Source organism: Schistocerca gregaria, chromosome 8 (genome assembly GCF_023897955.1).
Source record: "Schistocerca gregaria isolate iqSchGreg1 chromosome 8, iqSchGreg1.2, whole genome shotgun sequence".
Lineage (NCBI taxonomy): Eukaryota > Metazoa > Arthropoda > Insecta > Orthoptera > Acrididae > Schistocerca > Schistocerca gregaria.
This window is the reverse complement of record NC_064927.1, coordinates 133,977,323-133,997,016: the sequence shown is the minus strand read 5'-3', so window position 1 is coordinate 133,997,016 and position 19,694 is coordinate 133,977,323. Positions and strand designations below refer to the sequence as shown.

Sequence of the window (19,694 nt, the reverse complement as noted above, 5' to 3'; positions counted from 1 at the left end):
ACACAGTGCAGCATGTCGTGTCCAGGGGTCCTGTATCTGGCGTATAGACGGGAACAAGAACTTGAAACGTGCCCTGTATGAGCCTTAATACATATTCTGCCTGAAAAAAAAGGGGAGGGTTCAGAAGGGAATGTGGGGATGGCATGAAACTGCACGGCTTGGGAGTGAATGTGATACTGAGCGATTACAAACTATAGTCAGATTTTCATTTTGTAAATAAAAACCGCCTTTTTTGCTGCAGTGTATTTTATTTCTTCAAACCGCGTTTCACCTTTTACTTTTTGGCATCTTCAGTGGACTATAAAATGATAGAGTTTTGTTTTGATGTGCGATATTTGTAGATTATAAAACAGTTCAGGTCTTCTTTTTACGTAAATGTTTACTTACAGAACTGTAAGAAATCACTTATTTACTTTAAAACAAAACGTGAACTGAAACTTCCTGTTGGATTAAAACTGTGTGCCGCACCGAGACTCGAACTCGGGACCTTTGCCTTTCGCGGGCAGGTGCTCTACCGACTGAGCTATCCAAGCACGATTCACGACCCCTCCTCACAGCTTCAATTCTGCAAGTACCTCGTCTCCTATCTTCCAGACTTCACAGAAGCTCTTCTGCAAACCTTGAAGAACCAGCACTTCTGCAATAATGGATCTTCCGGAGACATGGCTTAGTGACAGCCTGGGGGATGCTTCCAGAATGAGATTTTCACTTTGCAGCGGAGTGTGCGCTGATATTAAACTTCCTGGCAGATTAAAACTGTGTACCGGACCGAGACTCGAACTCGGGACCTTTGCCTTTCGGGAGTAAGTGCTCTACCGACTGAGGTACCCAAGCACGACTCACGACCCGTTCTCACAGCTTCAGTTCTGCCACTATCTCCTTTCCTACCTTCCAAACTTCACAGAAGACGAGGTGGTTTTTATTTACAAAACGAATATTTCTGTGCTTGCTGCGAACCTACGGATAATGGCCACGCAAACAAACTTATTGGGTCAAATTTTCAAAAAAAAGTGGCTGTAAGAGGCCACTTAGAGTATAACGTCGTAACGTGCCTAGCCTGGCTGTGTGCAGTGATTCGGCTGGGAAAGTTGTGATAAACCCGTTGTATCCTCTCCTGAGAGAAGCTGATACACAGCTGAGTATTTGGTCCTTGATATCCAGGATACTAGGTCTGGAGCATAGTTGACGTCCGGACTGGTCGCAAACACGTTCTATCGAGAGCAGATCTACGGTCTTTCTGCCCGCAGGAGTACCTCAGCATCTCGCAGACATTCATAGACACACATGCTATGTCTGGAAGATCATTGTCCTGGTAAAAAATAGTACCGTAACACAGCCGCAAGAAATGTAGCACATGATGCTGGATGTCTGTGACGTACTTTTGTAGCGTCTCAGTCACTACTAGATGTAAACGTGCCATACTCGATGGCTACAAGGCACCAGGACGCCTGGTATAACACCGCTGTGCCTCTAGAAACCACGGGAAGAATGGAACATCGTGCCAGGTCGCCCCCATACTCGCCGACGATGCTCGCCCAAGGTAGTACGGAAACGCGATTCATTGGTGAACACAATGCGATGCCATTAGTCAACAAGACATGTTTTCCAGTCATTGTATCACCACATACACTGCCTTTTCTTTCGTGGTGTTAACGGCAATCCACAGATGAGACATTACTTCCCTAGTTCGGCTGCTGCCAGTCTCCGGCTGGGGTGACACAGAGAGTTGCAAGGAGTCCGTTACTTGTACTTGGATGGCAGGCGCGGAGGTGGAGGGATTACAGTGTGGTTGTTACGCATTATGACATTCCTCCCTTGTGGCGGTCAGACGTGGTCGGACGGAAACTCGATGACGAGTATGCCTGCCTTCATGTGGGACTGCAATACCACGACTAGGCACCGTCACATTCGAAGGCGCGACAGATCTGGATATTTCACGATCCGAGCAGTTCGCGAAATAGAAACCTACAATGAGGCCCCTATCAAACTCCGACTGGCAACTCTGTGAAGTGCGTGGTATCTTCACGTCCTTCACAATGATCACTCAACACCTGACGCTATTCACGCCCGTTATATACCCTACAATGTTTGTTAACAACACTAAATACGAACAGCACTAGTGTGCTCTGGTGGCCATTTTGCCTCTCACAGAGAATTGCAGCTCATCAGTTACGTACCGCTAATGGTGTATACGGGTACGAAATTATGCTGAATCCCATAATGTTATATGGATGCTTCACTTTTCTTGTTAAGCTGTGTATTTGTCGACGCTATAACCGGAGTTCGGATTGGAAGATATACCCGCGGTCGAGACACAGCAGTTGTGCGTAGTTATCTCGGCAATTTGTATCCAACATAATAACTACTCAAAGCGGACACTAGAAGACTCGTGTTACTACGTTGCAACACAATAATCAATCATAGTTAACGGGCTTCGATAATTTATATCTCTGAATTCCAAAGGTCTCTGAAAATCATCTTAGAGGGTCAGATAATAACATGTGAAACATCTCATATGAGTCGGAGCTGCCTCAATACGCCAATGTAATGAACTACTTCGGGATTGTGTTAAGCCTCCAGCTTAGCAAGATTTTTCTCTTTTGTTTACCTATTTATTTTTGAACTGGGGAACTCATACAGATTTGCATATGGCCTAGGGAAAGTATACTTGATTAGTAATCAAAATGTTAACGGTTCCAGTTTCAAACCATACCACAGCTTAAATTTTGAATAAAAATCATCAGCATTAGCGGCCAAATACTTCCGGCATAGAGGTAGCCATCATCCAACCAACGACCTTGTCAAAGAGGGCGTAGGACCCGACGGAGGTCAGGAGAGTCTCTTGCCCTTGGGGTTGGTAACTGCCCCTAAAGGCGGAAGAAGCAGCAATGAACAACGGCATCATGATAAAGAAGGCAATGGAAACCATTGCATTTAAGGCACATAATGTGTATCCCAAAGACATGTGGCCCGTAACTTAAAAAAAGCCGATGCTCTCTCCATGGACAAGAGATTCTGGAATAGTCCCCCATTGGGATCTCCGGGAGGGGACTGACGTGGGAGAGGTGACTACGAGCAAAATATTGAATACCCAACGGAAGGATGACGTTCTACGAGTGGGGGCCTGCAATGTCAGAAGTTTGAACATTGTAGGGAAGGTAGAAAATCTGCAAAGGAAAATGTTATGGCTCAATCTACATATAGGGGGGGTTAATGAAGTAAAGAAACTTGAGAAGAATTTTTGCGCAGATGAGTGAACGGTAATATCAATAACAGCACAATGGTGAAATGGGAGTAGGATTCGTCATGAATAGGAAGGTAAGGCAGAGAGCGAGTTACTGTGAATATATCAGTGACAGGGTTTTTCTCATCGACAGCAAAACACCACCGCCAACGATAGTTCAGGTATGTATGCTGATGTCATAAACTGAAGGTGAAGACGTAGGGGAAGTACGTGAGGACGTTGAACGGAAAATTCAGTACGTAAAGAGAGATGAAAATCTAGCAGTTGTGGGGGATTGGAATGCGGTTGTAGCGGAAGGAGTAGAAGAAAGGATCACGGGAGAATATGGGCTTGGTATTAGGATTGAGAGTAGCGAAAGAGTAAGTTCTGCAGTAAATTTCAGCTAACAACAGGGAATACTTTGTTCAAGAATCACAAGAGGAGTAGGTGTACTTGGAAAAGATAGGGGAATATGTTTACAGAAGATTACGTCATAGTCAAGCAGATATTCCGAAATCAAATAATAGATTTAAGGTTTGCCGAGGACAAGATGTAGAAACAGATCACAGTTTGATGGTGATGAACAGTAGGCTGAAGTTTAAGAGACCAGTCAGAAAGAACCAATGCTCAGGGAAGTGAGATACGGAAATATTAAGGAATGAAGAGATAGGCGTCATGTTCTCTGATGTTACGCAGTTCTGTTGAAGAGTAACGAACATCTCTATAAAAGAGCAGAAGTTGTAAAGGAAAACATAGGTACAAAGAAGGTAATTGCGAAAAAAGTATGGCTAACAGAAGAAAAACATCTCGATGAATAAAGAAAGTCAAAAATGATCAGGGGAATTCAGGAATACAGAAATAGAAGTCACTTAGGAATGAAATAAATAAGAAGTGCAGGGAATCTAAGGCGAAACGGTGCGTGAACAATGTGAAGAGACCGAAAAACAAATGTTAGTCGGAAGGACTGACTCAACATACAGGCAAGTCAAAACAATCTTCGGTGAAATTAAAAGCAATGGCGGTAAAATTACGAGAGCAACGGGAATACGGCTGTTAAATGCAGAGCACAGAGTGGATACCTGGAAGGAGTATACTGAAGGCCTCTATGAAGGCGAAGACTTATCTGTTGAGTTGATAGAAGAAAATATAGGGGATCCAATACTGAAGTTGGAATTTAAAAGAGCTTTGGAAGATTTAAGATCGAAGAAGGCAGAAGTGGTAAATAACATTTCTGCTGAATTTTTAAAATCATTGGGCGAAGTGGCAACGAAACGACTATTCACGTTAGTGTGTAGAATGTGTGAGTCTGGTGATATACCGGCTTACTTCCCAGAGACATTATACACACAGCTCCGAAGACAGCTTGATACCTCATGCATGCAAGGTGCTGAAAAGAGTAATGTGCATAAGAACGGAAAGGAACATTGAGGATACGTTAGATGACTTTCAGTTTTACTTTAGGGCACCAGAGAGGCAGGTTTTACGTAGCGGTTGATATGGGGAGCAAGACTAAAGAAATATCAAGGCAAGTTCGTAGGATCTGCCGACTTGTGAAAAGCATTCGACAATGTAAAATGGTGCAAGATCTTCGAAAGTGTGAGAAAACGAAGGGTAAATAGTAGTTAAAGACGGGTAATATACAATAAGTACATGAGCCAAGAGGGAACAATAAGAGTGGAAGACGAAGAAGTGCTCCGATTCGGATGGGTGTAAGACAGAGATGCAGCCTTTACTCCTGCTGTTCAATCTATACATCCAAGAAGCATTGACGGAAATAAAAGAAAGGTTCAAAAGTAGAATTAAAATTGAAGGTGAAAGGATATCAATAATAAGATTCACTGACGACATTGCTATCCACATTGAAAGTGAAGAAGAACTACGGGATCTGTTGAACGGAATGAACACACTAATGGGTACAGATTATGGATTGAGAGTGATCCGAAGAAAGACAGAAGTAATGAGAAGCAGCAGAAATGAGAACAGCAAGAAAGTTAACATCAAGATTGGTGATCACGAATTAGATAAAGTTAAGGAGTTTTGCTACCTAGGTAGCAAAATGAACGATGACGGACGAATGAAGGAGGACATCAAAAGCAGAGTAGCGCTGGCAAAAAGAGCTTTCCTGGCCAAGAGAAATCTATTAGTATCAAACGTAGGCCTTCATTTGAGGCAGAAACTTCTCAGAATGTATGTTTGGAGAACAGCATTGCAAGGTAGTGAAACATGGAATGTGGGAAAACGGGAGCATTAGAGAATACAAGCATTTGAGATATGGTGCTACAGAAGAATGTTGCAAATTAGGTGGACTGAAGGTACGGGATGTTCTCCCGAGAATCGAGGAGAAAAAGAATATTTGGAAAAAAGTTACAAGAAGAAGGCATAGGATGATAGGACGTCTTGTAAGACGTCACAGAATAACTTTTATCGTGCAAAAAAGGGAGCTGTAAAGGGTAAAGACTGTAGAGGAAGACAGTAATTTGAATACATTCAGCAAATAATTGAGGATGTAGGTTGCAAGTGCTACTCTAATAAAAATTTGTTGGCATAGCACATGAATCAGTAAAAAACAAACAAAAAGATTTCCCCAAAACAAGGCTTTCCTACCTTTGGTTGACTGACGGCTGTGACAACAGGATGGGTTGTCACAAGTTTAATATAACACCAAGTCACCAGATCTCAGTATTATTGAGCCTTTGTGATCAATTTTAGAGAGAAGGTTGCGTGATAGCTATCAGCCTCCATTATCGTGCCCTGAAACTGCCACTAGTTTGCAGGAAAAATAGTGTAAGATTCTCTTGAAAACCACACAGTGCCAGTATTTATCCGTTCCGAGACGAGTGGAAGCTGTTTTGAATACCAATGATTTTGCTGCACTGTGATGTGATTTTGATGATTCCATATATATGCCCACCCCCTGTATACTTCGCAAAGTGCTGTACAGTTCATGGTATAGATGGGAAAAACCGGCTGGCTAAAACCGATACCGATATTTTGATTCTGAAAAACCGGAGTTTTTCGATATTTATTTGGACTCAGCTATAACTTTTTTTTCATTTTTTATTAATAATCAGGTAAAGAAAGTGACATATCAACTTACCATAGCAGCAGCGCTAAAATTTATGGTTTTCAAGCAATTTTTTTTTTAAAAACATGTGATACTTCTTCATGGAATTTCTGCAGCTTTGAAATATTGGATTGTTATAGAAACTGGAAAAAGCGATTAGCACTATTTTTATAATAACGCCTAGAGCTAGAAACTAGCAACAAACGCATGACTTAATTATCGGTACAGTATTGCTGGGACAATGATGTACACGTTGCCGTGTGGCGAGGCCTATTAGACGATACGAGTGTACTTGCAGTGCGCAAAACTCGTCCTCGCCTGGTCCGTGTGATGGTTTCTTACTGTAGTCCTCGGACATCAGTCGTACAGCAGAGTGGTAACATACTCAGTTTGTAAGTATTTTACAAAGTGCGGTTGCAGTGAAGTGTAGTGCTGTATTTACTTTCAAAGGTTACAAACGGGAGGAAGCACAACTAACAAGGAGAAAACATCCACACTGATCCTTGGAAGAGACGATAAATTTAATTGATATATATTTAAAGCTTCGCAATCTTTGCTGGAGACTATTGGACCGATTACTGCCGCAGACGCAATCATAATCCCTAACTCTTCCAGCTCTATTAGAATTCTTCAAGCATTTTCCAAAGCCTATGTTTATTCCTGGAAGTAATAGAAATAAAACGCCGAAAATCGGTTACTTCAGAAATCGGTTATTTCTGAACGGGTTTAACAGACAGGCTAAACTGGAGGCGAAAAGAACGGGTGTAACCGACAACCGGTTGTTTCAGCGATAATCGCAATCCCTAGTTCGTGGAAGAGAGTACTTCGAATCAGTACAACCGATTTTCTATCCTATTCTATTGCGACGTACAGCAAGGGGAAAAGAGGCTGTTTATGTGCCTCTGAACATGTCATTATCTTATCCCCAAGACCCCTACCGAGATATACTTTGGAAATAACATAATATACTCAATGGGGTTTTGCGAGAACAACGTAACATTTGTTGGTAAAATCTTCTGAGATTTCCCTAAATCGAAACATATTCTTCTTTAGACTTTTTGAATGCTCGGCATTTCGACGTCTCTGGAGGCATCATTCTCAGGATCCCACTTGCGTCTCTCGATGACAGAACACTGTCGAAAGTCAAGTGTCGCGTTCACTTACAAAAGGCTATTGGAAATTTGTGGTAAGTTCGTATGGGACCAAACTGCTGAGGTCATCGGTCCCTATGCTTACACGCTACTTAATCTAACTTAAAACATACGCTAGGGGCAACACACACACCCATGCCCGAGGGAGGACTCGAACCTCAGACAGGGGGAGCCGCGCGAACCGTGACAAGACGCCGAGACCGCGCGGCCACCCCGCACAGCAAAGACTATTTCCAACGCCTCTGCAGAGAAGTGAAGTTACTGGGTAAAAATCTTCAGGCTGATATCGGGCCGTCGTCATTGGGTAAATTCTGAAAACAGACGTTGTAACAGGGGTGGGGGAATGCAAAATGTTGTTGTGCCTCTTCGGTTGTTTCCCAGTATACGTTTATGTTCCTCGTCGGCCGTGTTGCGTGTTGACTTCCGTGGTAGCGAGCAGCTACGAAGACAGAGGCCTGTAGTCGTCGTATCTATTGAAATTGTATCCATTTTTTGACATTTGAACAGGTTTACGAACTTTAATTCTATAAATACTACTTCCTGCGCCTAGTGGGCATCTTAAAGCACATAATCTGAACACATTCTCCTTTGTGCTCCACTACCGCTACACTTTGACTTAAGCATGTGTGGCGTTCGTACTCCTTAATGCGTTCTTTTATTTTCGTTCCAATTGAACCTATATGCAAGGAGATCTCGAACGACGAACTTTCAGAGGCTGTTCAAGGACACCTTCTAAGTAGTACCTTGGCACAAGGGACCGACGGCGTCCGGAGAATCGTTACACAGTACCAACGTACACTTGTTATCGCAATCACCCTAGCTTCTGTGAAAATCGCTTACGAGAGGGAGGAAGCCTGTAATATACAAGAAAACGTACGACGCACAAAACACAACACGGAGTAATGCAACAACCCTCAGACTCAAAACTAGTGCACCGATCGAGGTGGCGCAGTGGCTAGCACACTGGACTCGCATTCGGGAGGACAACGGTTGAATCCCATGTACGGCCATCCTGATTCAGGTTTTCCGTGATTTCCCTAAATCGCTGCAGGCAAATGACGGGATGGTTCCTTTCAAAGGGCATGGCCGACTTCCTTCCTTAATCCAATGAGACCGATGACCTCGCTGTCTGGTCTCCTCCCCCAAAGCAACCCAACCCAATCCAAAACGAATACTTTGTTTGTGGTCACAGTCGCCGTCGCTACAGGAACAGCTCACCATTCCGTCGTTCGCCGCTCTTCTATTTCATTCGTTGGAGCCATACACAAGGTGTGTATCGACCAACTCTTCATCACAATATCTATCCATACTGCTGCGTATCACTGTTAACGTACAATTAATACAATCGGAAAAAAAGCAGTCGCGAGACGGCACCGAGCAGTACACAACGCCAGCTTGTGGGCGAAGAATAAAGTGGAGATGGCTGTTGACAACAGCAAGTGACGTGAGGGATTGGAACAAGTTTGTTTCCAAGCAAGATACGTATAGGTCATGCTGTCCACACTCACACTGCTGTGCACGTTTGTCAGGTACAAAGCTAACTGGGACAAGAAACTAAATGAAATGCCGCCGAAGACCGTGTGTTTGTCGTACCAAAATAATCAGAAGATATCCCTGAACAACCTCTGAAAGTTTGATGGCGGGTTCTGGTTCATCCTCAGTACTGAGCAGCAACCTCGCATCATTTCATACATTCCCCCAGTGTGGAGGAATTTATCTACCGTTAACTGAAAGATGTAGTCCTTCCACCATTCTTCCGACGAATTCTGCCTGTTCTGTGTACAGTAGCAACAATAGCTTTACAGAACGTGCGGAATGTTTCTCGTTCTTTCATTATAATTGCTTCATCTAAAAACCCTTTTAGGGAAAGCTCAACGTAGCCGTTGACCGTCGATGTCTGCCTAACGAAATCTAACTTTGTTTGGTTACTGATGCGGCATGCAAGAGAAGACGCGGTGTTCAGTGCGGCTTGCTTCTGTGCGTGACGATGCGAAGTGGCGTCTAAATACCCGTTAGTGTTGAAGGGCTTCCTATAAACCCTGTGCTCTAGAGTAAGGTCTTCTACAGGTCAATACATCTAAGAATGGGTGCCAGTGTTCTTCCTTGTTCACTCACAGATACTGAAGGGCGTCCATCAAACTGTTCATTTATTCCATTTTTTCGCACAGCCTTCCTCAAACTTCGTCATTTACTTCCTGTGAGGTGTTCAACGGTAGCGTTTTTATCTGCGACACAGAAAATGGTTCAAATGGCTCTGAGCACTATGGGACTTAACTTCTCAGATCATCAGTCCCTAGAACTTAGAACTACTTAAACCTATGGATGTCACACTCAACCATGCCCGAGGCAGCATTCGAACCTGCGACCGTAACGGTCGCGCAGTTCCAGACTGCAGCGCGTAGAACCGCTCGGCCACTCCGGCCGGCTAACTGCGACACAGGTCCAGTTTTGCTTGAAGGAGGACTACATCGCCGTTTAGTGCCTTCCCCAAATACACACACACACACACACACACACACACACACACACACACACACACACCTGCCTTGCCAACGGTCTGGCTCCCCTTTGGAACTGGTTTTCTTTTGTTATAGGAGAGTGCCAAACGGTCCTCCGAAAGCTCAAAGACTGCGGTGTTTGCCATACACAGAGGACTCCCCTTACAAGCAGCCGGCATTTCTTATACGCTCGCCGTCCGGGTATTGCGGACACACAGCAGAAAATGTCCGTCTCTTTTGTGAAGCCCCGTGCGTTTTCAACTTACCGCTACTCTCTCCATTGTCAACTGCGACGGCACAGCTTGCAGAACCAACTGCTCCCCCTTCCCCCACCCTCATCCCCTTCACCTGCCTCACTCTATGCTTGACATTAACGTTGATGAAACGATAACATTTGCCCTGCCGCATTTTATTTTAAAGCACTTCCGCTAGGATATTTGTTCTGCCGAATTCGTATGTGACAAGACGATTTTGCTGTGTATGAAGACAAGGATCTGAAGAATTCGGCGGTGTCCTGTTGAAAGTAACTACTTCGGCATTCGTCTGATCCTTTCCTACATCTGCATCTATCCTCTGAAATGCATTGATAATACATGACAGGGAGTACTTTACTTGTTCCCATCGTACCAATATAACAGTTTCTTCCGTTACATTCGCGTAAGCAACGCGGGAAGAATGATTTCTTAAACGCCTTCGCGCGCTACAAATTTCTTGTCTCCCAAATTCTGTTCAGTACCTCTAATCCTCTGCATTCTTTTGTAGCACCACATTTCAAAAGCCTCTACATTGTTTTGGCCTAAACTGTTTATCGTCCGTGCCCTGATCCCGAACATGGCTACCGTCTAGACAAACACCTTCAGGAAAGACATACTAAAAAATCTATATTCGATGTTAACAAATTTCTCCTCATCAGAAACGCTTTTCTTACCGTTGCCAACCATGTTTTACATCCTCTCTACTTTGGCCATAATCAATTATTATGTTGCACAAATACCAAAATACATCTACTACTTTATGTGTTTCACTTCCTAATCTGTTTCTCTCGGCATCACCTGTTTTCATTTGACTACATTCCATTATTCCTGATTTACTCCTATTGTTCATTTTATATCCTCATTTCGAGATTCTGTTCTGCTTTTCCGAGTTCCTTGCTGTGTCTGACTCAATACAGTGTTATCGACAAACCTCAAAGTTTTTATTTCTTCGACGGCCTTTGTAACCGAGCGGTTCTAGGCCCTTCAGTCTGGAGCCGCGCGACAGCTAGGTCGCAGGTTCGAATCCTGCCTCGGGCATGGATGCGTGTGATGTCTTTAGGTTAATTAGGTTTAAGTAGTTCAAAGTTCTGTGGGACTGATGACCACAGATGTTAAGTACCATAGCGCTCAGAGCCATTTGAACCATTTTTTATTTCTTCCCCGTGAACTTTAATTCCTACTCCAAATTTTTCTATGGTTTCCTTCATTGTTTTGTCAGACTGAATAATATAGGAGATAGGCTACAACTCTGTCTCACTTCTTTTTCAACCACTGCTTCTCTTTTGTGCTCCACGACTCTTATAACTTCCATCTTGTTTCTATACAATTTGTAGGTAGCCTTTTGCTCTTTTGTTTTACCCCTGTCACTTTCAGTATTGCAAAGAGAGTATTCCCGTCGACACTGTTAAAAGCTTTCTCAAAGTCTATAACGCTTGGTTTGCCTTTCCTTAATCTACCTTCTAAGACAAGCCATTTCTTTTCGAGTCATCAATCTTCTGATTTGTATAATACGCCCGCCACGAACTCCTCTTCTGTGCCAACTTCTTCATCTCGGAGTAGCACTTAGAACCTACGTCCTCAATTATTTGCTCGATGTATTCCAGCCTCTGTCTTCCTCTAAAGTTCTTGCCCTCTGCTGCTCCCTCTAGTAAAATGGAAGTCATTTCCTGATGTATTAACAGATATACCATTATCCTGTCCTGGAACCTTCTCATCCCTTTTTGTGTTAGTTCACCCAATTATCAACATTCGTCGGTAGCACCATATCTCAAATACTTCGATTATCTTGTGTTCGGATTTTCCTGCAGTCAGTTACGATTCAGAGAGAAATTCTCCACCACGTGACCGACAAGAAAGAAACTATGGAATCTACCGACATGACGACAGACGATATGATCGTAACGACAGACCTGAATTGCAGCAGAACTGGCGGGAATCAAACAGAGCAGGGCCCTCTCGACAAGGTGAATTTGTAGAAGTTAGGTCTCCAAATCGCAATAACGGTGCGCGCCAACAAAGAAACAGACAATGACTCGCACCGCAGGCAGCCGCGTGCGCCGGCTGGCTCAGAGAAAAATAACGTAAGTTAACCTTGAGCAGAATTCCAGTGATCCTTACCGACGTAATCACATGATAATTGCTTTTCAGTTGACAGTCTGCGTACTAGGAAGAGTAAAGGTTTACACCACATTTCACATGTAAAACCATTTATTGAAAGATAATCTGCTTTTTAACTTTGTGTTTGCCATAAAGCTGTTCACATCACGTCACTAGTATACTTTGTCACACTAAGAATCTGTTAACATGCAACAATGTTTTGAAGTTAACTATCCAGTCTAGAACTTAGAGAACTTATTTAGACAGTATTTACGAGTGCATTGTTATAGTGAACAGACGTCACAGTGTTATTGTGTGTGTACATTCTTGCTTGTTAGTTGCACGATTACGTAACGACTATAAGGCTTACATACTTAGAACATTTACCAGTACTGCTAATGAGATTTTAATGCAACATTTTGGTTTACTTGAAAACACATTCTTTATTTGAAGTTCATTCGGTAAGATTAAAGATGACTTAGCATTTGGTTTCTATAATAGCTACACGATTATATCACGACGCTACTAATATGTGACACGATTTACATTGTTGCTTTTGCGGTGTATCTGTTTTATATCTGCACAGTTTTTCTGAATTTTTCTGGAAAGTAAAACATGTTTTAGTAGTAACGTTTGTGGTATAGCTACAATGAGACAGCCTTTTCTGTAGCACAACAATACGTACAGTACAGTACTTACTTCATCACGGCAATAAGCGTAATAACTAAGATATCTATACGCAAAGCATTTCAATTTCGTTTATCATGAGGTAAGTACATTGACTTCTGCAGAACTTAGCTTTCGGAGGACAATAACTACGACACTTCCACAGAGATTGTCTTACAGCAAGACGCACATTTAGCGCTACAGGACATGCATTAAACTATTTATTTTTCAACATATTTGAATTACAAAGAAAGTTTTCCGTGATACATTTCATTCCATTGCTGTAATCTGTAACACCTGAGTATATAATTACATTATTCCTCAGGGGGGTACACGCTTGCTTTGTGTACCATGTGTGTGGCAAGCACAAGGAGCCCTAGCTAATATGGTATTTGCTTATACAACTTTACACATCGGTACCATATTTCTCTAACACATAAATTACACAGCTATCTGATCACTTAACTGAGAGAGACAAATATTTATTTTACTACATCAGTGACAGATGTTTACATAATTATACGGTTGGATTACTTCACACTTATGAAATTGTATTTTGTCTATACTTTGTGAACTGTTCATACTTTTTCATATGAAACGTCCCCTTAGAAAAATTTATACGCGACTGTGCTTAAACTGACACACAATATCTTTAGCGCAACGCAATCTGACTTCCAAAAATCCCTACGACGAATGGCCCTGACTAATATTAACCTATACGTTTCACAAATCACTTCCCTCACAAAAATCTTCGTTGCTCAAGCTACTGCAATACAGCGAGCGCCACTACTGCCATTCATGTTTCACTGCCATACAATGCTGTGCTCCAAGCGTATATTCTCAGAAATTTGTTCCTCAAGTTAAGGCCTATGTTTGATACTAGTAGACTTCTCTTCTCGAGAAGTGTCTTTTTTTTGCCTGTGCTAGTCTGCTTTTGATGTCTTCCTCGCTTCGTCCATCATTGTTATTTGGCTGCCTTAACTTCATCTATATTGTGACCATGAACTCTGATGTTAAGTTTCTGGCTATTCTCATTTCTGATAGATGCCATTACGTTCGTCTTTCTTCGGTTTACTCTCGGTCCATATTCTGTACTCATTAGACTGTTCATTCCACTCAGCAGATCATGTAATTTCTCTTCATTTTCACTCAGGATGGCAATGTTATCAGCGATATCCTTTCACCTTGAATTTTAATTCCACTCCTGAAGCTTTCTTTTATTTCTATAACTGCTTCTTCGCTGTACCGGTTGAACAGCACCGGTGAAAGACTACATCCCTGTCTTACACCGTTTTTAATCCGAGTACTTCGTTCTAGATCGCTCTTGGTTCTTGTACGTATTGTATATTACCCGTCTCCCTCTATAACTTACCCCTATTTTTCTCAGAATTTCGAACATCTTACAAAATTACACATAGCCGAACACTTTTTCCAGATCGACAGATCTCTTCATCTGCAGCTTACGACGCCGGCATGTATACCTAAACTATCGTTGTCGGCGTTGGTTTGCCGTCAATTCTGATCAGAACAACCCTATCACTGAACTGTTCACAGTAACACCCTCTTTGCCCTACCTTCATATTCATAACGAATCCTACTCCCGTTATACCATCTTCTGCTCTTGTTGATGTTACCGTGCACTCATCTGACCAGAAATCATTGTCTTCTTTCCATTTCACTTCATTGACCCCTACTACATCTAGGTTGAGCCTTTGCATCTCCCATTTCAGATTTTCTAGTTCCCCTACCGCGTTCAAGCTTCTGATATTCCACGTGCCGACTCAAAGAACTTTATCCTTCAGTTTGTTACTCAATCTTTTTCTCATGGCCACTCTTTCCCAGTCCCCTCCCGTAGATCCGAATGGGGTACTATTCCGGAATCTTTTGCCATTAGAGATCATCATGGCACGTTTTCAATTACAGGCCACATGTTCTTTGGTTACAATTTATGTTTCTTTAACGCAGTGGTTTCCACTGTCTTTTGCATCCTCATGCCGCTAATCATTTCTGATTCTTCCGCCTTTAGGGGCAGTTTCGCACTCCAAGGACAAGAGAGTGTCTTGAACCTCTGTCCGCTCCTCCGCCATCTTTGACATGACCGTCGGCAGAATTAGGGTGACTTCTTATGCCGGAATTCTTCGACTCCCAATGCCGATCATTAGTCAAAATTTAAGCCGAGGTCGGTTTTGAACCGGGACCGAGGACATCTTGATTACTAATGAAAGACGTGACACTTATTTGTGAAAGGATTGTGTTTTGCCTGATGGCAGAAGGAGAAATGTCTATTAGCACGTGTCACAATTCGATTGTGGCAGGTCAGTGGCCCACCGAGAAAGCCGTTTCGCGACTTTTCAGCTCGACTTGGTTGGGATCCTAATACTGTCACGCGAATATTGAATCGACGCGATCAGGAAGGGCATACTCGACGTCTTGCACGATCACAAAGGTGCCAAGCGACTAGCACCCAAAACGACAGACACACTGTTTACGTTGATGGAAGGGCTGTACAGCCACTTCAAGTACCTTCAGTCTGGGAAAATGGGTGTCTGCAGCACGAGAGGTATTCACGTGGACAGTGAAACGACGAGTGGAGTATCAGGGATTGTCAGCACCGCGGTCATTGTTTCACTGTTGTTCCACTGTTGCTGCTTCCCTAAAGCGGCTTTAGAGAGAAAAGCGTACTCTGCGACAACATTTGGACACAATAGTGGCATGAAGATGTGCTGTTCAGGCGAGTTCTGCTTCTACACACAGAATCACGATGGATGGATCTGTTTGTGCAGCCTGCGAGGAGAACGAACGATGCCAGACTATATTTGTCATCACATGAGCGTAGAACTTGGTGTGCCGTCGGGTACACAACACAATTACCTCTAGTTCACGCAGCCGGTAATATGGAAAGCAGCCGTTACATTTCTTATGTGGTGGTTGGGCCCTGTCTTGGAGGTATCTGTGGCGTTCGTTCTCTTTCAACAAGATAAAGCAAAACCACGTGCTGCCCTTGCTGTCCCGACCTACCTCGACCCGAGTGAGTTCGACTACTGACCTGCACGTTGTTCACACCCCTCAGCCAGTGACCACATCCGACTGCTTACCGAGGGTCTGGCGCGCGCCTCTTCGACTGATGACCTCTTGCAAAGAGCTGAAGCAGCACTTGTCATCCTAACGCAGTGTGATTTGGGGCATAGCCAGATTAGATCCATTGAGCTACGACTGGTGGCAGCTTTATATACTAAACGTCGCACTCTGTATACCTCATATAATCTACAAATTTAATAACGTATTCTTCTCATTACACAATTTACGCACAGTAAGTAGCATTTCATTGTTTGTAGAATGCGAGGTCCGCCGTTCATTGTTTGCTATCTTCCTCGATGTTACCATTCTAATAGGCAGTATTTTATTTCCCTTAATGTGAAAGACGTATTCGGCTGCATTACTAAAGTTCATATTTGTCAACTCTAGCGATCGAATTCCTGTTCTAGCCCTTACACACTCGGAACATTTAAAATTCATTTTTTAGAATTTTTTATTTTAGTTAAGTCGTTACACATACATTGAGATAAAACACTGTAAAAAATAAGTGTTACATATATTAACTGAACACATTTGAGATGGTTTCGAGGGGAGCAACTGTGTACGAAATGTCTTTCCTGTTGATGGTAAGTTAAAAAAAAAGTTCCTTTCTGCAGATATACATAGGGATACTTGGCAGAGAGTACAAGACTGTCTGCTTCTGTGAGGTTCCTTCTTTGTGCTACAGCGAACATAGAAACTGCATATGCCATGTATTGAGATATACTTTGATTCTGATCCACGTTTTCTAATTGGAACACTATTTTAAAATTTTGTTGCTAATGGTTGCGATGATGTCGGCCAATAATTTCTTTGGAAATTTTGGTGCCTGTTGCAAAGAGTTTTTAAAATGCTTTAGCACTTTTGTCCATTGGATTAGTTAGTCGAAATACAATAAATGATGCATTCACAATAGAAATATCAACCGTATACCAGACGTCTTGCCCACCGCCTTCTGAAATTCTTCTGAACTGCAAAAAACTGTTGGTTTTGTCTGCCTTGTTTACACATAGCATATTTGTATTCTATGATTTTACTATTTTTGGAGAAAATGCTTTTGTAGTTGTGCCTTGTGCCATCCTTTTATTCTCGGAACTCGAGATCACTGTCTTCAGCTAACGCATAATTTTTCACTTTAACTGCTACTGCCAATCTCTGACTCGGCATCAGAAGGAATCCCTTCCAAAAAGCACACCAGAGGTTCCTCGCCAGTTATTCTGCGTGAAACTGGAAACAGAAGCATCTGTCACGGCTACTCATGTTTCACTGACAGCCGTAGTCGTTTCAGAAGAAACCACCATAATAATTACTAAAGTAAACAGATAAATTAAATTTTTATCTCAAGACACAGTTTGTAAATTTGAACAGGACAGTATTCTATGTCTGGTCCATGTGCAAAACATACCTTATGGAGATTAATTCAATCCCAGTTTCAAAACACAATGGTACTCCGCTTACAAAGGTCGCTCCCACGTTTGCTGTGATAACGTGTTAAACATATGACGTAGTTCAAGCAGCTGCTGCTGCAGGGAAGCACCTACTGCGCACGTAAAGGGTGCCTCCAAATGTAGTGAAGGTGCACGTGCCACGAAATGAGAAAAATCATAGGTGGTCTCATAGGCAACCACATCGTCTGAAAGGCCTACGAGGAACAGAGGTCGGGCTCAAGTTTTTGGTGACACAGAGAAGAGAAAAACTAATGTTCTGCAATAATATTCAGTTAGTAACAGCGAGTGAATTATTGAAAATCATAGGAAGAGGTGATATACAGTACTTGGGAAATACCTGGATGATACGGAAAGATTCCCCTTGGATAACATCATGGTGCAACAGAAATTTCATATTCAGATATTGGCGTATAAAGCGTAGCTAAGTGCAAATATGTACACGGATCACAATTTCGTAATGATGAAGTCCAGGAGATTCGCCAGCAGAATCGATGTGCAAAGAAGTGGCATACTGAAGTAATGAGCAATGGCGACATACGTTTGAAGTTCTCGGAGACTATAGATACTGCGATAATGAATACCACAGTATGTGGTTCAGTTGAAGAGGAGAGGAAAAATATAAAATAGTTGTCACAGAACCAACTGCTCGCCTGAGTGACAGATTGAGCATACAGAAAATTCAAAACTGCCGGTGAAATTAAAAGAAATGCGAGAACATTAATGGTTAAAAGAATATCCCACTGTTAAATGCAGAGGAGAGAGCGAGTAAGCCGAAATAGTACGATGAAGGCCTCTACGATGAGAGAACTTCTCTTAACTAATGATGTGATAGAAGAATAAGTGAGAGTCAATCCGGAATGATGATGATGATGGTTGGTTTGTGGGGCGCTCAACTGCTCTGTCATCAGCGACCGTCAGTCCCAATTTTTACACAGCAATTTTTTTGTACAGTCCAATCGAGCCACTGTCACGAATGATGATGATGATGATGATGATGAAATGATGAAGAAACACAGCCAGTCCCCGAACAGAGAAAACCCCTAACCCAGGCGGGAATCGAACCCAGGACCCCGCAAACCATAGGCATCGTCTGTCCGGAAGACATAAGGGATCCAGGACTGGAGTCAGAAATTAATAGAGCCTTGGAGAACCTGAGATCAAATAAGGCCAAAGGGATACGTTATATTTGTTCAGAATTTCTAAAATGGTCCCAGGAGCACAGTGTTCGATTCAGACCAAGTTCGGTGGAGACAATGTCTCTCACTGCGATTGCTAATTGGTCTTCGAAGATAAAGTTGAGACTCATATGTCTCCAGGGAAATGTAATTCCATGTAATGCAGACGGTTCGTACTGATTCTGTAGTGATCCCCCACAGATGGTGCTGGAACTTGCCGCTCTGTGATCAGACGGTCACTTAAGCACTGGCTTAGCTGATTGATATTTGCTCGGTGTTCCTGTGGACACATGACTGTTGGAGGCAAGTAGTCCCACGCATATAGCACTGCCTGCGATCATGCAAGCATCGAAAGCGGTGAAGCCAGCGCAGCACGTTTCTTTGGCGTGCACCGGCAACGGACTTGTGAAACAGATCATCGTGTTTTGGTCGACCGCTGTGTTGATCTATAGTGCAGACTGTGTTGTGAAGCCAGCGGGGGACCAGAACTACGGCAACCCGCAGGTCACATGCGTCTTGCGGGTTCATGGGGCTGCTGGATAAAGTAGTTCGCGTTATGTAGGAAGAGGGCCAAATTTTCAGCCATTCTGCGCATCCCCCTCCATGAACTGTTAGCAGCCAATGTGATTCATTCTCTCTCCGAGCGGCTAAACGAAAATTCCAGACTAGACTGTGATAATCTCTCTCCCGCCTTTGCCATACATGACAACAATGCGGTTTCATTTACAGAGCGACCGAATTATTCATTCAGATATCACTGCTAGTTCCTTGTTGCAGTAAAACAGTGAACGTTTGTCTGTAAACGTTATCCGCAATTTGCAAATAAATACACTATGTGATCAAAAGTATTCGGATGCCCCCAAAAACATACGTTTTTCATATTAGGTGCCCTGTGTTGCCACCCACTGCGACGTACTCCATATCAGCGACCTCAGTAGTCATTAGACATTGTGAGAGAGCAAACTGGGACACTCGTCGGAACGCACGGACTTCAAACGTGGTCAGGTGATTGGGTGTCGCTTGTGTCATACGTCTGTAGGCGA

The 19,694-nt window shown here is 43.0% G+C and overlaps 1 protein-coding gene across 1 annotated transcript in view; it reads left to right on the top strand.

Moving 5' to 3' along the window:
• Positions 1 to 19,694, top strand: part of LOC126284599 (hatching enzyme 1.2-like) — an 84,723-nt gene that overhangs the window by 27,738 nt on the left and 37,291 nt on the right. The gene's annotated exons all lie outside the window — the stretch shown is intronic.